The 23147-nt window shown below is 49.7% G+C and overlaps 2 non-coding genes and 1 pseudogene across 2 annotated transcripts; all 3 read left to right on the top strand.

The window, feature by feature from the left end:
- The window catches only part of LOC135889359 (zinc finger protein 850-like), a 452984-nt pseudogene that overhangs the window by 368477 nt on the left and 61360 nt on the right, over window positions 1–23147 (top strand).
- TRNAA-UGC (transfer RNA alanine (anticodon UGC)) lies at window positions 2819–2890 on the top strand. The gene has a single exon. It is a non-coding gene; the product is annotated as a tRNA-Ala (tRNA).
- Window positions 10826–10898, top strand: TRNAV-AAC (transfer RNA valine (anticodon AAC)). Its single transcript has one exon. It is a non-coding gene; the product is annotated as a tRNA-Val (tRNA).

Here is a 23147-nt window from a genome sequence, read left to right as displayed (position 1 = left end):
TCCACTATGGCCTGCACATTTCCCAGAGTCACTACCTTTGGTAGCAGCAGCTCAATGATTGCTTTGGCTACTTGCATGACAGCAGCCCCCACAGTAGATTTGCTCACTCCAAATTGATTCCCGACTGACCGGTAGCTGTCTGGCGTTGCAAGCTTCCACAGGGCTATCGCCACTCGCTTCTCAACTGTGAGGGCTGCTCTCATCCTGGTATTCTGGCATTTCAGGGCAGGGGAAAGCAAGCCACAAAGTTCCATGAAAGTGCCCTTACGCATGCAAAAGTTTCGCAGCCACTGGGAATTGTCCCACACCTGCAACACTATGTGGTCCCACCAGTCTGTGCTTGTTTCCCGGGCCCAGAATCAGCGTTCCACGGATAGACCCTGCCCCATCAACAACATGATCTCCAAAGCGCCGGAACCCGCGGTTTGAGAGAATTCTGTGTCCATGTCCATGTCCTCATCACTCTCGTCGCCGCGCTGCTATCGCAGCCTCCTCCTTGCCTCGTTTTTCTGGTCCTGGTTCAGCATAAACTGCATGATAATGTGCGAGGTGTTTACAATGTTCATGACTGCTGTCTTGAACTGAACGGGCTCCATGCTTGCCGTGGTATGGCGTCTGCTGTGTTCACCCAGGAAAAAAGGTGCGACACGGTTGTCTGCCATTGCTTTCATGGAGGGAGGGGTGAGGCTGTACCCAGAACCACCAGCGACAATGTTTTTTGCCCTATCAGGCACTGGGATCTCAACCCAGAATTCCAATGGGCGGGGGAGACTGCGGGAACTATGGGATAGCTATGGGATAACTACCCACAGTGCAACGCTCCAGAAATCGACGCTAGCCCCGGTACATGGACGCACACTGCCGAATTAATGTGCTTAGTGTGGCCGCATACATTCGACTTTATACAATCTGTTTCCAAAATTTGAATTCTGTAAATTCGGATTAATCCCATACTGTAGACATACCCTCAGTAGTAGAGTATTTGACTGCAGATCAAGTGGTCCTTGATTCAAATCTAAATGCTCCCTTACAAACCTGTCCCTTACACCAAAATAATCACATATCCCTTTCCATTATGTTCAGGAGTTCCACTAAATAGGGATGCCTGAAATGAATAGAAACACTCAATTTTTTCCTGTGCAAATGCATAAAAACCTAGCAAATATGTCCCTCAGCTGAAATCAGTTTAGATCCTCTAAGTGTCTTGTTTATGTTTTCATCAATTAAACAAAGGCACATGAAGACACATTTGCAGGTCCTTGGCCTCCATGGGCTACAATGTGTAGAAGAAAAAGAACCACTTCCGCTTGGGAGGAATGGACTAGTTTGTATTACATTTGGTAAGTAAGTTGCCATTGGGACTGAAAATTCTACTGGAGGTGGACAGGACCCTCTTACAAAAATAAAATAACCAAGATTTACCAAACTACCTGTTACACGTTCAATCCTCTCTTTGTGCACACAATATAAATTGGGGCTCTAATAAATGTCAACCTTCCTTTAACACAGATCGTTGTTCCTTGTAACTTTCAGATGCATTCAAATGGCAGCTGTGGGCTCTGAGAAGCAGGATGGGCCCTGTACGATAAAGTCCATGCAACATTCCCCTCTCATCCCAGCCCTGGTATGTTGCCAGTAGCCTGCTGTCCCTGGGTAGCAGCAAAAGATGTTTCCCACCATTCAAGGGACCCCAGCCTGAGACTAAAGTAAGTTTCAGGCTTCTCCTCTCTCCCTTCTTGGAATTAAGATCATGTTTTTACCATGAATTAAAGCAGCCTGAACCCCCAGATTCTGGATCAATGTCACAAGTTTCCAGTATCTCCATGGAAGACAATTTGATAAATCCCAGATGAGTGGAGTTAAATCAGTTCTCAGACTGAGTCCTTTGCTCTGAGGATATTGTCACACCATGGAGCCATTTCCCACCTCTCTTTCATACAGAAGCACAATTTGCTTTGCGCAGACGCAGGAACAGCAAGATCTTTCTCTGTCCCTTGTGCAAATCAGGGTGTCAAATTCCATGGAACCTTTCTCTTCTGTAATGGAAACAGTGGACAAGCAGTGGGCCCTGGGCACATCCAGCCCTGGCAGTGAGATGTTCCCTCCCCTCTTTCTTTATGCTGCTGTTGTTATTTCATGGATTGTCTGGGATGGGAAAAAGCTGAGTTCACTCCAGGTGGAGGGGAGAAAGAATGGTGAAAATCTCAGGACCCAACCCCTGCTACCAGGATCACTGAGGTGCTGGGAATCTGCATGGGAAAGGGACTGTGTGAATTGTCAAAATGGGCAATGAATAACAATCTACAACAAGATCCACCTCATTAACCACTGACACAGGCTAATCCTGCTGCAGATAGAAGGGAAACGGGGAGGGATTCTTTGCTGTTCAGCCGTGGAAACAGTGACCCAACTGCACCACATTGAATGTACTGGGGAAAGCTGGACTTTACAGGCAGGTGGAAATAGCAGATCCTAAAAATACCTGGAGCTCCCCACACCACTGCTGCCACCAGGGTCAGGTGTTGAGCTGCTCACAGCACCCCCACCACCATGACCTTCCAGCAGGGGATTGCAGCACCCCCCACCCAATGCAGGGGAGAGGCCTGATTCTTCTATCTCTGCACCCTGAGTCCAGGGCACGCACTCTTTCTGCCCCACACATCTAATCTGGCCCTGCTGCAAAGTGACCCCAAAGAATCACCAACCTCCAGGACAGCAGGTTTGGCCCTCAGAGCAGGGAATGTATTCTGCTTATAGGCCACTGGAGTCTCTGGAAACAGGAGGGCTCTGAGTGTAACCCATAGCACACAACCCATCTGGGAGTGTAGCTCAGTGGTAGAGCACATGCTTTGCATGTATGAGGCCCTGGGTTCAATCCCCAGCATCTTCAGTTGCTTTTTTTCACTCTGCTGCTTTGCTCATGCCCAGAGGGGATGTGGCCCAGCAGTCTCCCTGCACGAATTTCAATCCAGCTCAGTGAGGGACAAGTGAAAATTGCATGGAAAGTCTGTGGGGGTTTCTGCTCCTAAGTCACCTTGGTACATTTAAGATTCCCACCTGCTGTGCTGCATGGGACAATGGTAGATGAGAAGGGTGAATCCTTCAGCACTGGAAGGAAAGGTCCCATCTGCATGGACTGAGAGGCAAGGAAACAGAGGGGCAGTCAGTGCTTAGAGAGGAGAGAGGTCAGTGATTTACACCCACCAGGGACACTGTCTTTTTGAGGTGAGTGCAGCTTGCTTGGGATGGTGCTGACGATGGATAGAAAAAAGGCTGGAGTCAATGACAGATGAGAGCATAGAAGGGGAAGAGGAATGGCAGCCCCACAGAAGATCCTGGGTGCTCAGATGCCCCAGTTATTGCACCCTGGCCTGTCATAGAGAGAGAAAAGGCACTGAGGGACCCAGCTCCCCTACAGTCATCCCATGGACAAGAGCCTGGTTGGGAGTGGGATGAAGTTTTCCTCTGGACAAAGGGGAGCTGAAATCCCTCAGTGTCCTGCAATTTAAGTGATGCAAGCTTCAAACCCTGCACGGGTGTGGGCTGAGATGCATCAGCAGAAGGTTGGGCTGGACAGGGGTGGCAGGTTTGCATAATTTTTGGTGGTGCCCAGAATGGGACCAAGTCCGGCCCCCGACACACACACACACACACACACACACACACACACACACACACACACACCGGCCTAAGGCTCTGGGAGGGAGTTTGGGTGTGGGAGGGAGAGGGGTTGAGTTCAGGGTTTGGGCTCAGTCATGGGGTTGGGGGTGCAGGAGTGGGTGCGGGGGGCAGGCTCTTGGAGACAGTTTGGGTGCAGGTGTGGGGGCTGGGTTGGGGATGCAGGAGAGGGTGAGGGGTGCAGCATTTACCTCGGGCATCTCCCGAAAGCAACCCACAACCGCCTCTGGCAGCAGCCCCTAAGCAGAAGGGCCGGGGGTGTCTCTGAGCACCGCTGCCTGCAGACTCCACCCCCGCAGCTCCCATTGCCACAGTTGGAAGAGTTGGCACTTGGAGTGGGGCAGCGCATGGAGTCCCCCACCACCACCCCAGGAGCTTCAGGGATGTGCCAGCCGCTTCCAGGAGTGGTGTGCCACACGGAGCGAGGGGGGCAGAAAGCCTCCTTAGCCCGCTTGTGCTGGTGGTGGTGGTGGGGGGGGGTCCCCGGGCCCTTTTGTATTCTCCATAGAGCAAAATAAAACAAAAACATGCAAGTCTAAGCCTAATACAGTATGAAACTCAATACAGATAAAATCTCACCCTCACCATCTTCCAAGAAGCTTCTTTTGCAGACTAGACTTATTTCTAGTCTGGGCCCAATCTTTTCACCTGGTATTGTCCTTGTTACAGCTCAGGTGCTAGCTAGGGGATTTCTCATGACTGCAGCTACCTTTCTTCTGTTCCACCCCCTTATACAGCTTTGGTACAAGGCAGGAATCTTTTGTCTCTCTCCTGGGGAAAAGCCCCAGGTTTAAGATGGATTCCTGTACCAGGTGACATGGTCACATGTCCTGTGAGACCCCAAGGTTTTATTCTTCCTGGCCGGACTCACAAATGGTGCAGGACAGAGCCATCTACAGTCAATTGTCCTGGTTAATGGGAGCCATCAAGATTCCAAACCACTATTAATGACCCACACTTTGCATAATTACAACAGAACCTCAGAGTTATATTACTAGTTTCAGATACAAGAACGATAGGTTCATACAAATAGGATGAACACACACAGTAGATTATAAGATTTGTAATGATACCTTACAAAAGACCTTTTGCATGAAGCATATTCCAGTTACATTATATTCATTTATTAGCATATTTTCATAAAATCATATGGAGTGCAATGTCACAGCACGGAAAGGGTTTTACTGCAGCACCTGGGAGCAGTTGACTTTCATGTTCATGCTGTGGCATGAGTTCCTCCGGGTTTCTCATAAGCACACAGGGACCTTAGCGGGTGCTCTCAATACAGGAATGGCCCAGATACAATAAAGTGATGGGTATTGCATTTTCCCTTTTTATTTTTGTATTTCCAATGACATTTCTGTTTGTGATTTCGTTTTGCTTTGTATAACTGTGTTTTCTCCTGGATTTGATATTTAACTAAAAAAAGAATAAGGCCTCAGTGTGCCGGATGGAGGAGCAGGCTGGGGCTAGGACTGCTAGGAGAGCGAGAGAAGCAGGTTTTCTGTATTGTTTCCAGCCCTCTTTTTCTTGACTAGTTTCTCTTCTGCACTTAATTTGCTTCTTTCAGAGGTGAGTCTGCCTAGCTCAGTTGGTAAAGCAGCAGACTTTTAATCTGAGAGTCCAGGATTCAAGTCCTTGGTCAGGCAGAGAGACACTTTCCCCTTGTGATATTTCAGAAGGACTCTCCTTGATTCCAGATTTTCCTTTTCAGGACTTGGCCTTTCCTAGGAAGGGCCCTTTACTGCTGGCGACTGAAGGTACTACTTCCTCACCTGTCCACTGTCCTCACAGTCTGAAGGAAGAAAGGCCTCTGGGCCTGCAGCAAAGCGCTGTGTGCTGACTTTTTGAGCAAATGCAGGGCTGGCCAGAGAGGCATGTTCCCCCAGGGTCCTCCGTGCCAGAAAAAAGTGTCCCCACAGAGTCCTCCATGCCAGAATGGCCCCTTTGGACCATGGGCCTGGCGCCATGGTGCCAGTTGCACCATAGTAAATCCAGTACTGGTGCGAGGGGAGGCAGCTCTGTGCACTGCCCCTACCCCAGGCAGTGCATGGAGGACGTTTGATCCAGAAGGCTGGCCATGCCTGGAGTCCTGTGCGTAGGGATGCGAGCTCCATTTCCTCTGAGTCCTGAAGCTGGGCTGCAGCCTGGCCTAGGACGCAGCCCTATTGGTTGACCTACTGGCCCAAAGTCACTTGGGCGGTGTTGGTGTTCCCCAGGAACGCTGAAGAGCAGGCCTAAGGGAAGGAGGCTTAATATTCCTCCCTATCAGTCAGGGCAGAGGAGGAGGGCTGCAAGAGTGGGCAGGTTGAGGAGCTGGGCCTTCTAGCACTCAGTTGGGGATGAGGTGGGAAACACGAAGTGGGAGAAGCAGTTGCTGGCCTGTGAGGAATGGCTTGGCCGGTGGCGTAAGTGGACGTTGTCATTAGCCTACAAAGTTGTGATGCTCAAGACCTATCTTTTGGCTGTGGGGAATTTCTTCAGCCATGTATTTCCCCCTGCTCCACGAGTGCTGCTGAGACCAAACATGATGGCCTTCCACTTCTTGTGGGGCAATAAGATGTCCCTACCTAGTCAGGAGAAGTGTGGCTTTTCTGCTGTATTAGAAGGGGGGTTGGGCCTGGTGGGCTTTGAAGCCTTTTACGGCTCTACTTTTTTGTTTTTCAATTTTCGGGGTGGCTGAGATGGAGGTCAGGTCAGGCCCGAGAGGAATGGCGGGGCAACCACAAAGAACGCACCTGACTCTTCAGATATGGCCATATTTTATTTTTTCTTCACTGGGTGCAGCACCGGGTATGAGATGGCTGATGATGTCAGAAGGGGGAGGAGATTAGGAAGCCCCTCCCCCTAGTGTTCTTCTACTCCCACCTTACATCCCACAGGATTTTCAGTGGGTGGCTAGGTTGAAGGTGCTTGCAGGATGGCTTCATCCGCAACAGTGGCCGCCTTCACAGCAGCGGCGGCCACAGCAGCGAGCCCCCCACTTCGGCTCAGTCTGAACAGAGGTCAATGTACCACTGGGTGAGACAGGCCAATTTTAGGGAGCTTCCTCTAAAGGTGAGCAACTGTCCCCAGAACTTACTGACAGGAGCTTTAAAGTATTTGCAAATGTGCACGGCCCACATGTGCCGAGCAAAGGCTGCCCAGGGGCATTTTGTCAGGCTCTGGCACCGCTTGAGACAATGGACCACCTTCAGCCACCAGGTAACCCAGGATCTAAGACAGGAATGGGGGGAGGAAGCAAGTCAAGCTGAGCAAGGCAGGCGAAAATTCATCTTGCCTTCGTGGGCACTCGCAATGATGCTCTTTTTGTGTGCCATGGCTGACAAAAACATCCCAGACAGAGAAACAGCAGGCCAAAAAGGTGCCCTTTAGGTGCTGAAGTAACTCAGTTGGGAGAGCGTTAGACTGAAGATCTAGAGGTCCCTGATTCAATCCCAGGCTTTGAGATGCTCTTTGGTCCCTTTGAGTGCAGCAGTGGGCTGTTTTCTGTAAGCACAGCGGTGCCTTTACCCGCCATGAGTCTCTCATTTCAGGCTCCCAAGCAAGAAAAGACAGGGTGGACTTGTGCACCGAGTTGGCCCACCTGACCTTTCTTTCTAGTCTTGGTCTTTCTCAGCAAGGGGAAGAAAAAGAAGCTCTCCTTCAAGCTGGAGTCAGAAGGGCGATGTAAGGATGACTTCCTGAGTGCCGGCTCCAGTCCTTTGCTCTACCAGCTGACCTATCAAAGGGCTGCCACCACTTTCTCCAGGTTGGCCCATTGGTATGTTCAGAATGGAGAGGAGTAACTAGTGGTGTTCCCCAAGGGTCAGTCCTAGGACCAATCCTATTCAACTTATTCATAAATGATCTGGAGAAAGGGGTAAAAAGTGAGGTGGCAAAGTTTGCGGACAATACTAAACTGCTCGAGATAGTTAAGACCTATGCAGACTGTGTAGAACTTCAAAGAATTCTCACAAAAGTGCCCAAGTGATTGGGCAACAAAATGGCAAATGAAATTTAATGTGGATAAATGTCAAGTAACGCACATTGGAAAAAATAACCCCAACTATACATACAATATGATGGGGGCTAATTTAGCTACAACTAATCAGGAAAGAGATCTTGGAGTCATTATGGATAGTTCTCTAAAGATGACCGCGCAGTGTGCAGCGGCAGTCAAAAAAGCAAACAGGATGCTAGGAATCATTAAAAAAAAGGATAGAGAATAAGATGGAGAATATCTTATTGCCCTTATATAAATCCATGGTACACCCACATCTTGAATACTGCGTACAGATGTGGTCTCCTCATTTCAAAAAAGATATACTGGCATTAGAAAAGGTTTAGAGAAGGGCAACTAAAATGATTAGGGTTTGCAACGGGTCCCATATGAGGAGAGATTAAAGAGACGAGGATTTTTCAGCTTGGAAAAGAGGAGACTAAGGGGAGATATGATAGAGGTATATAAAATAATGAGTGGTGTGGAGAAAGTGAACAAGGAAAAGTTATTTACTTGTTCCCATAATATAACAATTAGGGGCCACCAAATGAAATTAATGGGCAGCAGGTTTAAAACAAATAAAAGGAGGTTCTTCTTCACACAGCACACAGTCAACATGTCCAACTCCTTGCCTGAGGAGGTTGTGATGGCTAGGACTATAACAGGGCTTAAAAGAGAACTAGATAAATTAATAGATTTCAGAGTGGTAGCTGTGTTAGTCTGTATCAGAAAAAAGAACAAGGAGTATTTTTGGCACCTTAGAGACTAACAAATTTATTTGAGAAACAACTCTGACATCACAATGAAAAAGGCTGACAAAGGAGGTGCTGTCATTATCATGAATAGGTCCAAATATGAACGAGAGGCTGCTAGGCAGCTCTCTAACACCACATTCTACAAGCCATTACCCTCTGATCCCACTGAGGGTTATCAAAAGAAACTACACCATCTGCTCAAGAAACTCCCTGAAAAAGCACAAGAACAAATCTGCACAGATACATCCCTAGAACCCCGACCAGGGGTATTCTATCTGCTACACAAGAGCCATAAACCTGGAAATCCTGGATGCCCCATCATCTCAGGCATTGGCACCCTGACAGCAGGATTGTCTGGCTATGTAGACTCCCTCTTCAGGCCCTACGCTACCAGCACTCCTAGCTATCTTTGAGACACTACTGACTGTCACTTCCTGAGGAAACTACAATCCATTGGTGATCTTCCAGAAAACACCATCCTGGCCACTATGCATGTAGAAGCCCTCTACACCAACATTCCACACAAAGATGGATTACAAGCTGTCAGGAACAGTATCCCCAATAATCTCACGGCAAACCTGGTGGCTGGACTTTGTCCTCACCCATAACTATTTCACATTTGGGGACAATGTATACCTTCAAGTCAGCGGCACTGCTATGGGTACTCACATGGCCCCACAGTATGCAAACATTTTTATGGCTGACTTAGAACAACACTTCCTCAGCTCTCGTCCCCTAACGCCTCATCTCTACTCGCATTACACTGATGCCACCTTCATCATCTGGACCCATGGAAAAGAAGCCCTTGAGGAATTCCACCATGATTTCAACAATTTCCATCCCACCATCAACCTCAGCCTGGACCAGTCCACACAAGAGATCCACTTCCTGGACACTACAGTGCTAATAAGCAATGGTCACATAAACACCACCCTATACAGGAAACATAGTGACCGCTATACTTACCTACATGCCTCCAGCTTTCACCCAGACCACACCACATGATCCATTATCTACAGCCAAGCTCTAAGATACAACTCCATTTGCTCCAATCCCTCAGACAAACACCTGCAAGCTCTCTATCAGGCATTCTTACAACTAGAATACCCACCTGCTGAAGTGAAGAAACAGATTGACAGAGCCAGAAGTGTACCCAGAAGTCACCTACTACAGGACAGGTCCAACGAAGAAAGTAACAGAACGCCACTAGCCGTCACCTTCAGCCCCCAACTAAAACCTCTCCAGTGCATCATCAAGGATCTACAACCTATCCTGAAGGATGATCCTTCACTCTCACAGATCTTGGGAGACAGGCCAGTCCTTGCTTACAGACAGCCCCCAACCTGAAGCAAATACTTACCAGCAACCACACAAGAAAAACACTAACCCAGGAACCTATCTTTGCAACAAAGCCCGTTGCCAACTCTGTCCACATATCTATTCAGGGGACACCATCATAGGACCGAATCACATCAGCCACACTATCAGAGGCTCGTTCACCTGCCCATCTACCAATGTGATATATGCCATCATGTGCCAGCAATGCCCCTCTGCCATGTACATTGGCCAAACCGGACAGTCTCTATGTAAAAGAATAAATGGACACAAATCAGACGTCAAGAATTATAACATTCAAAAACCAGTCAGAGAACACTTCAAGCTCCCTGGTCACTCGATTACAGACCTAAAAGTCGCAATATTACAACAAAAAAACTTCAAAACCAGACTCCAACAAGAGACTGCTGAATTGGAATTAATTTGCAAACTGGACACCATTAAATTAGGCTTGAATAAAGACTGGGAGTGGATGGATCATTACAAAAAGTAGAACTGTTTCCCCATGTTTATTTCCCCCCCTACTGTTACTCACACCTTCTTGTCAACTGTTGGAAATGGGCCATCCTGATTATCACTACAAAAGGTTTTTTTTTTCTCCTGCTGATAATAGCTCATCTTAACTGATCACTCTCATTATAGTGTGCATGGCAACACACATTTTTTCATGTTCTCTGTGTATATATATATCTTCCTACTGTATTTTCCACTGCATGCATCCAATGAAGTGGGTTTTAGCTCACAAAAGTTTATGCTCAAATAAATTTGTTAGTTTCTAAGGTGCCACAAGTACTCCTCGTTCTTTTTGCAGATAAATTAATGGAGGTTAAGTCCATTAATGGCTATTAGCCAGGATGGGTAAGGAATGGTATCCCTAGCCTCTGTTTGTCAGAGAGTGGAGATGGATGGCAGGAGAGAGATCACTTGGTCATTACCTGTTAGGTTCACTCCCTCTGGGGCACCTGGCATTGGCCACTGTTGGCAGACAGGATACTAGGCTGGATGGACCTTAGGTCTGACCCAGTATGGCCATTCTTATGTTCTTATGAAGGGAGAGGCATAGCACTGCAACAGAGTTTCTGTAGTGTAGTGGTTATCACATTTGCCTAACATGCAAAAGGTCCCTGGTTTGAAACCAGGCAGAAACATGGTGGCTTACTTTTCCTAGCTGTCCAGCAAGGTGCTCCTATTGGTGCCACTGGCCTGTCCCTGCGATAACCCCCACCCCTGCATGACAGAGGGTGATGAAATGAGCTGAGGAAAAGCCTTGGCACGAGCAGGGGGAAGCTACAGGATCTAGGCCAGTCACCTTTTGAAGCCTTGTGGCTTGGCCTCGTCTGCCCCGAGAATTTGGCCTATGGAGGCCGGCTCTTCCTGCTGGCCTCCTTTGCGTGACTTGCCAAAGGAGGAAGTGAGGCAGGAATGGGGCAAAAGAGGAAAGTCATGCTGAGGAAGGCAGGGCAGAAGTTAAGCACCTCAGTGTGGCTAAGTGGGGTTAGTAGAGTGCCACCATTCATTCTGCAAAGTCTGGGGAGGTGCGGTTGGCTGCTGAGAGGTAGAATCCTGTGCCTGCCTCTTGGCATCCCAGGGATGGCTACTTGCAGCCCAGGAGAAGAAGGATGGTTCTGGGTGAAAGAAAGACGAGCAAAGCTATGGGAGGAAATTTGGGTGTGGGGTGAGGGCTCTGCACTGGGGGAGGGGGGTTGGGTGCAGGAGTGGTGGTGCTTACCCCGGGTAGTGCAGCTCCCAAAGTGACTGGTACACACAACACTCCGGTAGCAGCTTCTAGGTGGGCATGGCCAGGGGATCTCCGTGTGCCGCTGCCTGCAGGCACTGCCCTCAGAGCTCCCATTGGCTGCAGTTCCTGGCCAATGGGAGCTGCGGAGTTGGTAGTCAGGGCAAGGGCAGCACGTGGAGACACTCCCCCCGCCCCAGGGGATACCGGGACATGCCAGCTACTTCTGGGAGTGGCACAGAGGGATGGAGGCAGAGTGGGCAGGGAGTCACCTTAGTGCTGCTGGCATATCTCTGCACACCCATTGGGGGAGGGGAGCAGAGGGCCTCCATGCGCTGCCTGGGGTAGGGGCAGTGAACAGAGCTGCCTCCCCTCCTACCAGTACCGGATTTACCATGGCGCAACTGGCGCCATGGTACCCGGCACACGGTCCAAAGGGGGCCCAGCCCACTCTTCTCCGCCCCCAGCTCTCTCCTGTGGGGGCAGAAGCTTGATGCTGCCATCTCCTGCTGCAGCACAGCAGCCTCTGCCGGCAGCCAGGCTCCTCCCCCGCCTCTTCCCCCAGTGTGCTCCATTCCCTCCCCTCCCTCTCTCCCTGCCGCTGATCAGCTGTTTCCCGGCAGAAGGGAGGGGAAAGAGCGGAGCCTCAGCGTGCTCCCTGCTTCAGGGAGGAGGAGGAGACAAGGCGGGGGCGGGGTCTTGGGGAAGGGCCTGGAATCGGGGCATACCCCCTCCAGTCCCCTGCCATGAGCACCGTCATGACCCCAGCCCACACGCCCAGCCCTGTGCCCACCCTGATCCCTGCATCCCCTCACACCCCCCCAGCCCCATGCCCTTACCCCTGCACCCCCACACCTCCCCAGCCCCCTTTCCTGACCCATGCACACCCTCACACCTCCACAGTCCCCTGCCCTGACTCCTGCACCCCCCCACATTTCCCCCACACCCCATGCCCTGACTCCTGCACCCCCCCCACATCCCCACCCCCATCCAGAGCACCAAAGGGGAGCTCCTGCACCCCCCCTTCCCACCTGCACCCCTCGCACAAAACAGGAGCTGCCCCAGGTAAGCGTTCCACACCCCAAACTCCTGCCCCAACCCTGAGCCCCCTCCCTCACTCTAGCTCCTGGCCAGAACCCGCACCCCAATGTTTTTTACAATATTTGGAAAGACCATTAAGTGGTCTGTTGAGACCCTATGTGATTTTCAAGTGGTCTGTGGAAAAATAAGTTAGACTACAAGAACAATCAAGGTACCTCACTTTATTTTCATTTACTTGCTATTACTTATAGGAGGATGAAGAAAAAAAGAATGAAGAACGGGGAGGGGGATAAGAGAGAATGTTCTTTTTCTTGGCTGTGTCCCAAGGAGGGGCCCCAAAAATGAAGCTGAGCACAGGGCTGGGAGGCCCCACTAACTCTAAATCCACCACTGACTGTCGTGTCACCTGGGCTGGGGATACTATGTCAGCTGATCTGCACAGTCTCCAACCTACCTGGGCAGTACAGCAGACATGGCCCTGCCCACTATCTCCTCTCCACTCCCTAGCGTACCCACCACTTGCTTCCCCCTCCCCCCAACTTAAAAATGATTGCTTGCCCCTCCCCCCTCAGGCTTTTCTGGCACCCCTGTTGCCAGGTATCCAGTTTTAGACTGGAAACTCCAGTAGAAAACAGAACCTGAGTGTCCGGTTAGCAGTGCTGACTGGAAACTAAAAGTCTGGTTACAGGAGTAACCACATTAGTCTCCACTCCTCCCACTCCCAACACCCACCCCAGAGGGCTGGAAGAGAACCTGTCCTGCTGCTGCAGGAGGAGGGGCAGCTCAGTGCAGAGAGAGATGAAGAGAATGGGCTAGAACCAGGTAGGTACCAGCTCTATGTGGTCAGGGAGGGGGCGGGGATCCTCTTTACCTCCGCCCCAGCCCTGCTGCACTTGCAGTTTACCCCTGGCCCCTCCCTTGCTCCAGGGACCAACCCTAGCTCCCGCCCTACTGTGCTTTTGCCCCCAGCCCCTTTTACAATCATTCCCCCGGGGGGCCCACAAATATGTTTGGCGCCAGGCCCACAAAAAGTTAATCCGGCGCATTACAGGAGTGGGTGGGTGGGGTCTTTTGGCCTGCAAGGTGCAGCAGGTTGGACTAGATGATCACACTAGTCTCTTCTGTGCTTAAAGACTCTGAGACTTAAAGGGAGAGGGAAGTAAAGGAATTTTTTTTTAAATAAACCAAACATTGTAATACAAGGATAACTCCAACAGCTCACCGTATAGTCTCGCCCCTTTCTTCTACCACTGTGTGTTGAATGACCTGCTGGGAATTGGGACATTGATTCTCTCATTCCATTGCTAAACTGATACAATGTGAGTGAAATTAAACCAATGCCCAGTGGAGAAAACATCACATCATTGCATTGGCTGGGAACTGAACCCACATCAACTGCTTGAAAAGTAACTATGCGCACCACTATACCACCAAGGTATCTGGTAAAAGTATCTCTCCTATGTGCCACTTATGCTTGCCAAATGACTCACCCCCACAGAGCTGGCTGGAGGCAGTCGGTCAGCTATGAGCAGAGACAGGTTCCCAGAGTGACTGACAGATGGGGACATGGGTGCTACATCCCACCCGGAGGTGGCTCCAATCCCATCTCTGCCCTCAGAGAAGGGAAATGAAAATTGATGACCATAATGACAAATTTTACCCCAGAAGGAAGGAGACAGCTCCTTTTAAAGCACATTTTGTGTTGGTTCCTTCTATGTACAGATAGTTTTGTTACTGCTGATTCCAATCCTTGGGCTCTGCCCGATTAAGGAACAATTCAGGTTGTCACTCAAGTGAAGAGGGGAGATGATTTTTTTGACAGGGACGGCTGCCTCGTCTTAAGAGTGTTTGTCGGTCACCTTCTAATCTACTGGGTGCTTGGTACATGCAGGCAGCCCCCACTCATAGAATCATAGAATATCAGGGTTGGAAGGGACCTCAGGAAGTCATCTAGTCCAACCCCCTGCTCAAAGCAGGACCAATTCCCAACTAAATCATCCCAGCCAGGGCTTTGTCAAGCCTGACCTTAAAAACCTCTAAGGAAGGAGATTCCACCACCTCGCTAGGTAACCCATTCCAGTGCTTCACCACCCTCCTAGTGAAAAAGTTTTTCCTAATATCCAACCTAAACCTCCCCAGCTGCAACTTGAGACCGTTACTCCTTGTTCTGTCGCTCCTGGGTCTCTCCTGAGGAAATAAAGTTTCTACACAAAATCCCAAAGCTTTTCACCAAAAGGAGGGAAAGGAAATGGCCACAAGATGGAGTGAGGACATAAGGAATGTAACGCAACCCCGTTCTTAGGGGTGAGCCATTATTTTTTGTCAAGGTCTAGTCAATGTCCAGACTCTAGCGTAAATAATAATAAAAAATAAAAATAATGATGATAATAATAAGTAAATAAAAAGATTTTGGGGTCCATTCAAGAGCGATTTGGCCCACAGTCTGCCTATTGATTACCCCGCATTGACTCTGAGAGGTGATTTATCTCCACTCTCTTGGATTTGAAGAGCGGTTAGTTTTACCCTTGGTATCCCACAAGGCTGAACAAGCCATGTTATTGATGGCGACACCAGGATTGAAGGATTGAAGGATTATATCATATTATAAAAAAATATAAATAAAGATGTCTTCTGATCATGAGCGTTCTGTAATGAAAGTCTGGTTCCCCCAGTTGAGTTCCGAATGCTCTGCTAGAAATGAACGTTCGGGGTCGGCCATACTGCAGACTGAGAGCTGGGCATCCTCCTTCACATCCACCTCACGCAGACTTCTTTAAAGCTTTAACTCTCTCTTCTCCTTCATGCCGCTTTAATGCAGCTGGGAATCCCAATTCCTAGATGTGCTTTTCCACAGACAGTGAATTCCCCACAGGGCTGAGTCCCCACAGGGCTGTTCCGGGGGCTCCAGTCCCCCACCCCAGGACGATGGGGCAGTAACCTCATATAACCCCTTTGTGACTCCCAGGGACCCTGCAGGGACAGCAGCCCCATGGTGTGCCCTAGGGCCCCCCAAAGCACCTGGGGGGAGGGGGTAGTTCAACTCCCATGTCAGGGAGCTCCTGCTACATCCTCACAGTCCCTCCCCCTATCAGAGACACTCCATAGCCCTCCCCCTCACCGCCCCTCCCTTGACACATAGAGGGACTTGTCTGCTGGAGCCTGACATTACAAACCCAGGGGCGAGATTTCTGAGGATTTACTCACTGAGCTCCCTCCCCCTCTCACCGCTCCCCTGAGTGCAGAGGGGCTGGGCTCAGGCAGCCAGTTTCATCCAGGTATTTCACACCCCAGGCCCCCAGAGTCTCCTCTGACCATATTTACCAGTGACACTGTGCGTGGGCGGTGGGTATAAGAGGCTCGGGGAGGCTGAGCCTCCCCAAATGGGGCAAGAAATGCTGGATGTGACACACCTCCCTTTGGAGGGGGGCTGGGCTGCTGCCTTTGGACAGAACCTCCTGAGCAGTGGGGGAGCCACCAGCACTCAGACCATGGCCCTGCCTGTGCTCTGCCCCCATGCCCTGCCCCCGCTCAGCCTCTTCCCCCAAGGACCCCCACACCCACTGGGGCAAGCAAATCTTCTGCCCGATGAGCCCCGAGCCAGGTCTCCGTGCTGCAAATTATTCCAGCACCTGTTAAGGAAAGCACAGCAGGCCACACCTGCAGCTCTCACTGGGATAGGAGGCAACAAGTCTATCACTGCTCAGTGTCCGGCGAATATCTCTGTGATCTCTGCCGCTCATGGTGGGGAGTTTCCCCAATAATCACATTTCTTGCTGGGAGGGTAGGGTGACCAGATGTCCCATTTTTAAAGGGACAGTCCCGGTTTGGGGGACTTTTTCTTATATAGACGCCTATTACCCCCCACCCCCAGCCTGTTTTTTCACAGTTGCTATCTGGTCACTCTATGGGAGAGGGAGGGGAGAGGAGAGAGACAAGGGGTTTTCTGTCTGTTTCATTCCTCTCCATTTTCTGTTCCTCCCTTCCCTTCCAGGGTCCTCCCTTGTATTTCAGACGGTGCAGTAATCCCCTCCCCGCACCGAGGACTCTGAAGCCTTTGGAGCAGCAAGATCCCATGGGATCCTCAGTGACCAAGGGACTTTCTATCTTCCAGGAGACTCCAGTTTGGGACTAAAGGCAGCTCTGGCCTTTTCTTCTCTCCCTTCCTGGGAATCAAGGTCATGAAGCCGCTTCCTTGCCTCCTGGGTCTGAATGAATGTCCCATTTCCCACAATGTACTCGAGAGAAACAAATGTTTCTAACCCAGGTGAGTGGAGTTAATTCAGTTCTCAGCTGGAGTCCTTCACCCACATTTCTTAGGGCAGTGGTTTTCACACTTGTTTTCTGGTTGAAGAAAACTGTTGATGCCCACGACCCAATGGATCTGGGGAAGAGGAGTTTGGGAGGGGCTCAGGGCAGGGGCAGAGGGTTGGGGTGCAGGGGTAAGGGCTGTGGGGTGGGGCTGGAATGAAGGGTTCAGGGTGTGGGAGGGGGCTCTGGACTGGGGCAGGGTGTGGGGGGTATGGGAGGGGGTTATGGATCTGGGCTGGGGTGCAGGATCTGGGGTGGGGCCAGGGATGAGGGGTTCAGGGTGTGGGAGGGGGCTCTGGACTGGGGCTGGGTGTGGGGGGTATGGGAGGGGGTTATGGATCTGGGCTGGGGTGCAGGATCTGGGGTGGGGCCAGGGATGAGGGGTTCAGGGTGCAGGAAGGGACTCCAGGTTTGGGGGGTCTCGGGGATGGGGTAGGGGATGGGGGTAACCTCAGGTGGTTCAGCAGTGCAGTGGGAGTGCTAAGGCAGGTTTCCTGCCTGTCCTGACACTGCAGACTATGCTGCACCCCAGGAGCAGCCAGCAGCAGGTCCGGCTCCTAGGCGGAGGCACGCAAGCAGCTCTGTGCGGCTCTCGCCTGCAGGCCCCATAGGCCCCCTCACCTAGGAGCTGGACCTGCTGCTGGCCACTTCTGGGGCACAGCGCGGTGTCAGAACAGGTAGTCAGAACTAGCTTGCCTTAGCCAGGCAGCACCATCAATGGGACTTTTAACAGCCTGGTCAGCGGTGCTGAGCAGAGCTGCCATGACCCAGTGCCTTACATTCTGCGACCCAGTACTGGGTCACGACCTGCAGTTTGAAAACCACTGACCTATGGGATACAGACTCTCTGTGACACAGACTGACCCAGGCTTATCTTTGCATGTCCCCAGTGGGGAAGGAAACACACTGATGGGGGAGGAAGAAGATGGGCTGAAGGAGTCAAATGAGGCTAGACCAGAATAGAGGAGATTTTCTTTCTGTTAAAATGTACTGGAGTCTCATCACTAAAAACAAAAACACCATCTTCAGTTGGGTTTGGATCATCAGCCTTTCACTTATCAGACAAAGCTGTTAATGACAGACACAGATAACTGCCTACAGCCAGGGCTGGCGCTTCCATTTAGGCAACGTAGGCGGTTGTCTAGGGTGCCAGGATTTGGGGCGGACGGCATTTTGCCGTCCTCTGTGGCAATTCGGCGGTGGGGGGTCCTTCTGCGCTCCAGGTCTTCGACGGCAATTCTGCGGCGGGTCCTTCACTCACTCCGGGATCCGCCGCCGAAGTGCCCCAAAGACCGGGAGCGCGGAAGGACCCCCCCGCCACAGAATTGCCGACGACAACTGGGAGCACGGAAGGACCCCCGCCTAGGGCGCGAAAAACCCTGGCGCCGCTCCTGCCTACAGCCCAAGTTTGTCTAACAAGCACCTACACTGGTGCAAGTGGTTAATGCAGGGTTAGGAGTTGAGCCATTATCTGGAGTGTTGCTTTTCATTAGCCATGTAGCTTTCCCCATTAACTTTGTCTAATTCACATGGAAAGTGCCATACTAGGGTGATGAGAATAAATTCTAAACTCTGAAATGTGGAGGTTGGTCCATAGATTGGGATAAGGATGGGTTTGAAGAGAGAAAGCTCTAAGGGTATAAAACCAGACAGTCTCCAGGGACAGGTATGGTACAACTCCTTAACAGGGAGCCATTTGGGGGAGGGGGTTTCACTTCCTCTGTTAAATGTACTGAGAGGTATTTTAAGATGAAGATAATGCCATGCTTAACAGTTGACTGGCATGTCCTGGGTTAAAGAAAGAAAGGGACCTGGGGTTAGTAGTCTGAAGTATTTGTGTTACCAACCCTGTCACTGTCTGACCCCCCTTAAGTTCAGAGGAGGTTTGTACTTTGCTGTGTGGTGTGCACAGACTCCTGGAGAGCAGTGGCAGCTGTTTCCATGGCAGAGATCCTCGCCCTTAGGAGACATTCTTGACTTGCTGTGTTGAAACAATTCAATAAAATAACGGTGGAACTGCAATGTCCGGTCTAAAATTTCAGCCCCCCAGTGCAAAAATGCTATTTTAGGATCTAAACAGGAGGCTTCCAGCTCTAGGACACCTGACCAGAGAGCTCAGTGGGGGCTGTAAGAGCTGCTGACTCTGAGGGTCCTGGGCTAAATCCACTGGCAGGTGGAAGCATTTTGATTTATTTGATTGATAATGAGTACCAGCTACCAGGGGTGAAGCCCGGGGCCCAATGCCACTCCAGCTGCTGCCAGGAAGGGGGGAACCTCAGGGGGCCAGCTGCTGCTCCAGCCACCCCAGGAGTGCTGCCAGGGGCCACTGAGGTGCAGCTGCTCCCGTTGCTCTCAGAACCGCCGGTAAAGTGGTCCCCAGGGCAAGCTGCATTGGCTACTGCTTGGGCAGTCCCTGGAGCCAGCTGCTTGGGTGGCCCTGGAGTCAGCCACTGTGGCCACTGCAGAAGTCACAGAGGTCACAGGAAGTCACAGAATCTGTCACTTCCACCACCTCTGTGACAGACACGGATCCCTAATAATGAAACAAACCCCTCCCTGCTGTGACTGCAGTTCCTGGAAGAGAAGAGAAGAACAGAAAGGGAAGAGAGAAAGAAAAAGAGAGACTCCCTGTCACCTCTCTCCCCTGCTGCCTCCTCCCTTGTATTCTGTAACCTCATTTCACTGGGTTCCCTGTGCTGGTGCCATGGGGGTGACACTAGAGTTTTGGGGATGGGGGGAGGGAAGGCGGCTCTTCACTTCTCAACATTTCACACAAATTTGTCTTTGGGTTGAAATTTCTCATGAGGAGCCTCTTTATTGGGGGAGGGGGTATTTTGGGGAGTAGGCAGAGAAATTTCCATAAAGGGCCATTTTGTTCTGGTGACTGGTTTTGACCGGGGTCACATGTCCTCTGACACAGGATCATGTACAGAACATGGAAACTCAGCTTTTCCTATAAGCTGTAGAGTGTGAGTTCCTGGGAAAGGGCAGGGGGAGAGGGAGCAAGAGAAGAAATGCATAGACATTGGAGGAGAGAAATGGGGGGTGGGGGGGAGAGACAGAGAGACAATAAATGATTGAAGCAGACCAGGTGTCCCAACTCAATCTTGATCATCACAGGTGTTCAGAGACGAGTAGTAGCAGGTTTTCTACAATGTCAAGTCTGAATTTTGATTCTAGCAATCTGAGTTCAAATATCAAGGAGATCTCCAAATACCTGATCTCTTCTCCCCACCCCCTTAGTATTATTTTTTATTTTGAAGTGTTTGGCTTAACCATGATCTTCTCTTTCCCTAACTGTATTGCAATTTTGGGTTTATTTTTATTTTGCCTCCCTTTTGTTCATGTCATTATAATTCGAGCAGTAAAGGAATCTGACCCAAAACTTTATTTCCCCATCATGCAGGAACATCACACAAACATCGCACGCAGCTGGACTTATAACACTGAAGGCCAGGGGATGGAGATGCGGGTTTCCAAAGGGTTGTGTTTTTCTCAGATGACACAAGGATGCGTGCTGCAGCTCCCTGTATATTTCAGCCCCTTCTACCCCGCCATCCTGTATGACCTGCTGGGCTTTGAGACATTTATTGTCTCATTCTATTGATAATGTGATTACAACACAACGTGACTGAAATTAAACCACTTCCAGACAAGGAAACAATAAAAGAGAAAAACCAAACATTGCACTGGCTGGGAATTAAACCCAGCTCAAGCACTTGGAAAGCAGCTATGCTCACTACTATACTATCAATACATTTGGCAGGGTTAGCTTTCCTGCATGCTATGTGTACTAGCAAAGAGCGTGACACATGACCATGGAGCTCACAAGCAGTGTGGATGAGCACCTGGTCACCTGACAGCTGGGAGCAGAGTTACCATCCCAGAGTGACTGAAAGGGGGGCAAAGGTGAAAACAGATCTCATTGGGAGCTGGCCCCACACCCAACCCGACCCTAGGAGAGGGGAACTGAAGCTCAACTACAATCATAGAAAAATCTTCCCTGAGAAGGAAGGGGACAGATTGTTTTAAAGCCAAGGTTTGTGTTTGTTCCTACTACATACAGAGGGGCTGGGTAGTGCTGATTCCAGCCCCCACACACCAGAAGGATAAAGAACAAATTCAGGCTGCCAGTTATCTGCAGGAGGGAGATGATTTTTTGACAGTGACGGACGCCTCGTCCTAAAGGCCTTTGTCTGCACGTTTCTAGTGACTGTTCGGTACAGGAATGCAGCCCCCACTTCTGGGTCTCTCCTCAGGAAATAATGTTTCTGTGCAAAATACCACATGATGGGACCAGGACATAAGGAATGAAACACAAGATGCTTCATGTTGTCAGACACTACCGGTGTGGTGCTCTGCTCTGTTCAATGTTGATATCAATTGGCTGCGTGCATGTGTTCCCTCTGTGTGCTGTCCCAGCTCTGAGCAGATAGCTGACACAGCAGACCCCGAGAGAACCCCCAATGACCACAGACTCTAGTAAGGTATGAAGGCACGCCGGCCAGGTTTATTGCCTTTAGAGATACACAGTCTCCAGCTCCCCGGCAAACAAAGTTCAAGGTGCTGCTAAGGTGCTGCTAGCCAGTACATATGTGCTCCCTTGACAATGGACTCAGCTCAGTCAGTGGCGGGACTTTCTACTGCCCCCTAGGCTGGACCAAGACACCACCCCAGGGCTGCATTCTTATACACAGGTACAAACAAGTTACACATCACTCCTGACGTATTGAGGTGCAACCCCTCTATGTAGCAAGGTGCCGCCTCTCACCTTGTACATGTTGGTTTGAACAAAACAACTCTATTCATCATATTATTCTTTTGGCCCTGTCATTGGGATAGGTCAGCTTGTTCCTTGTTATCTGTGTGGAATGTGCAAGTATTGGAGTGTTCTGATATCTAGTGTTCAGTTCCTTTTAGGTATGTATCTTCTTGCAGCATCAGCCCTTTCCTTGCGAGCTTCTGTGAGCAGGGCCTGCCTCTGGCTCACAGCTTAACTTTGCTTTATGTTAGCAAAGTCTTGACCATTACTTTAGTTCAGGTCTCAGGCCTCATACTGGGCCTCTGATAAGGGTTTATGTTTCAGGGCCTCATCTTACTACATTCCCCCACTTTTTGTCTTTTTATGGGGAGGATGTTTACCCATTGTCCCGGAAAAGCATAATGCATGAACTGAAGATAACCCAGTGGGCTAAACACTGTTATGTGGTTATCTTATTTTACCATTCATACACTCATGCCCCATTTGTCTTTTTAGTCTGCACAATCCCACGTACGACTGATAGGCAGATTTTATTATCCAATTATTTTTTAGTCCCTTATGGTGGGCCTGGGAATGTTAGGCCCGGGACCATGACTGAGGAATGTAGTATTATGATTGAGCCTTAGAGGCACTCCCAAATAATTAATATATATGAATTATATGGATATGGCATATATATTTGCAGTGTGTATGGGCATATATGTATAGTATGTATGTGTACATATGACACCACCTTATATCCAAGCATAACCATGTTTTTCCAGTCTGGTGGTGTACTTTGGCCCTTTTACTTTGGTGACACAGATAGAAACACACTTCTATTAGGGCAATTCCAGTTATTACCTGTCTCATCATTAGTAGTAGGCTGAGTGTTTTGAAATACTGGGATAGGGACTGTGACAGTGTGTCCCACAGTTCTATGTATATGAGAAGTAAATCAGAAATTTAGAGTAGTGACACTACCACTGAGGCCTTTATATATAAATACATTGTAATTAGTTACTACACAGTACTGTCCATTCATGTTATAGGTTACCCTTACTGCTGGTTGTCACCCTCTGGTAAGCTTTACTGGGCAGGAAATAGAAGTGGCTAGCTTCTCTGTTTCATTGGTTGAACTGCTTTGTGATGCACCAGTAGTTGATGTAGATCCAGTTGTTTTTTATGGATGCTGTCTTCCAGATAACCTACTGAATGGACAGTAACCAATTTATCAAATATTGCTGTGTGAGGATGTAGTATTGGTACCCAGACACTGGGCAAAATTGTTTTGAATAACATGTGCCTTAGTTAGGATGCAGTGTCAGTAACCCACATTATGACTGGTACTAACAGGGAATTTTACCCAACGTGTAGTTACTGTGTAACTTAATTTCTTGACCAATTTGTTTTTTCCTTGCCTTCATGTTGTTTGCTGCCATTCGTTTGTTGATTTTTACCTGTGTGCTGGTTATGCACATTGTACATGTTGTACAGCAACAATACAATACAGCAATACTACAGCAGTACAATGATAATACAGTAGTACAGCAATAATACAGTTGTTTTTAC

The sequence above is a fragment of the Emys orbicularis genome, chromosome 15 (genome assembly GCF_028017835.1).
Source record: "Emys orbicularis isolate rEmyOrb1 chromosome 15, rEmyOrb1.hap1, whole genome shotgun sequence".
Classification (NCBI taxonomy): domain Eukaryota; kingdom Metazoa; phylum Chordata; order Testudines; family Emydidae; genus Emys; species Emys orbicularis.
This window is presented reverse-complemented; position numbering and strand designations above follow the sequence as displayed.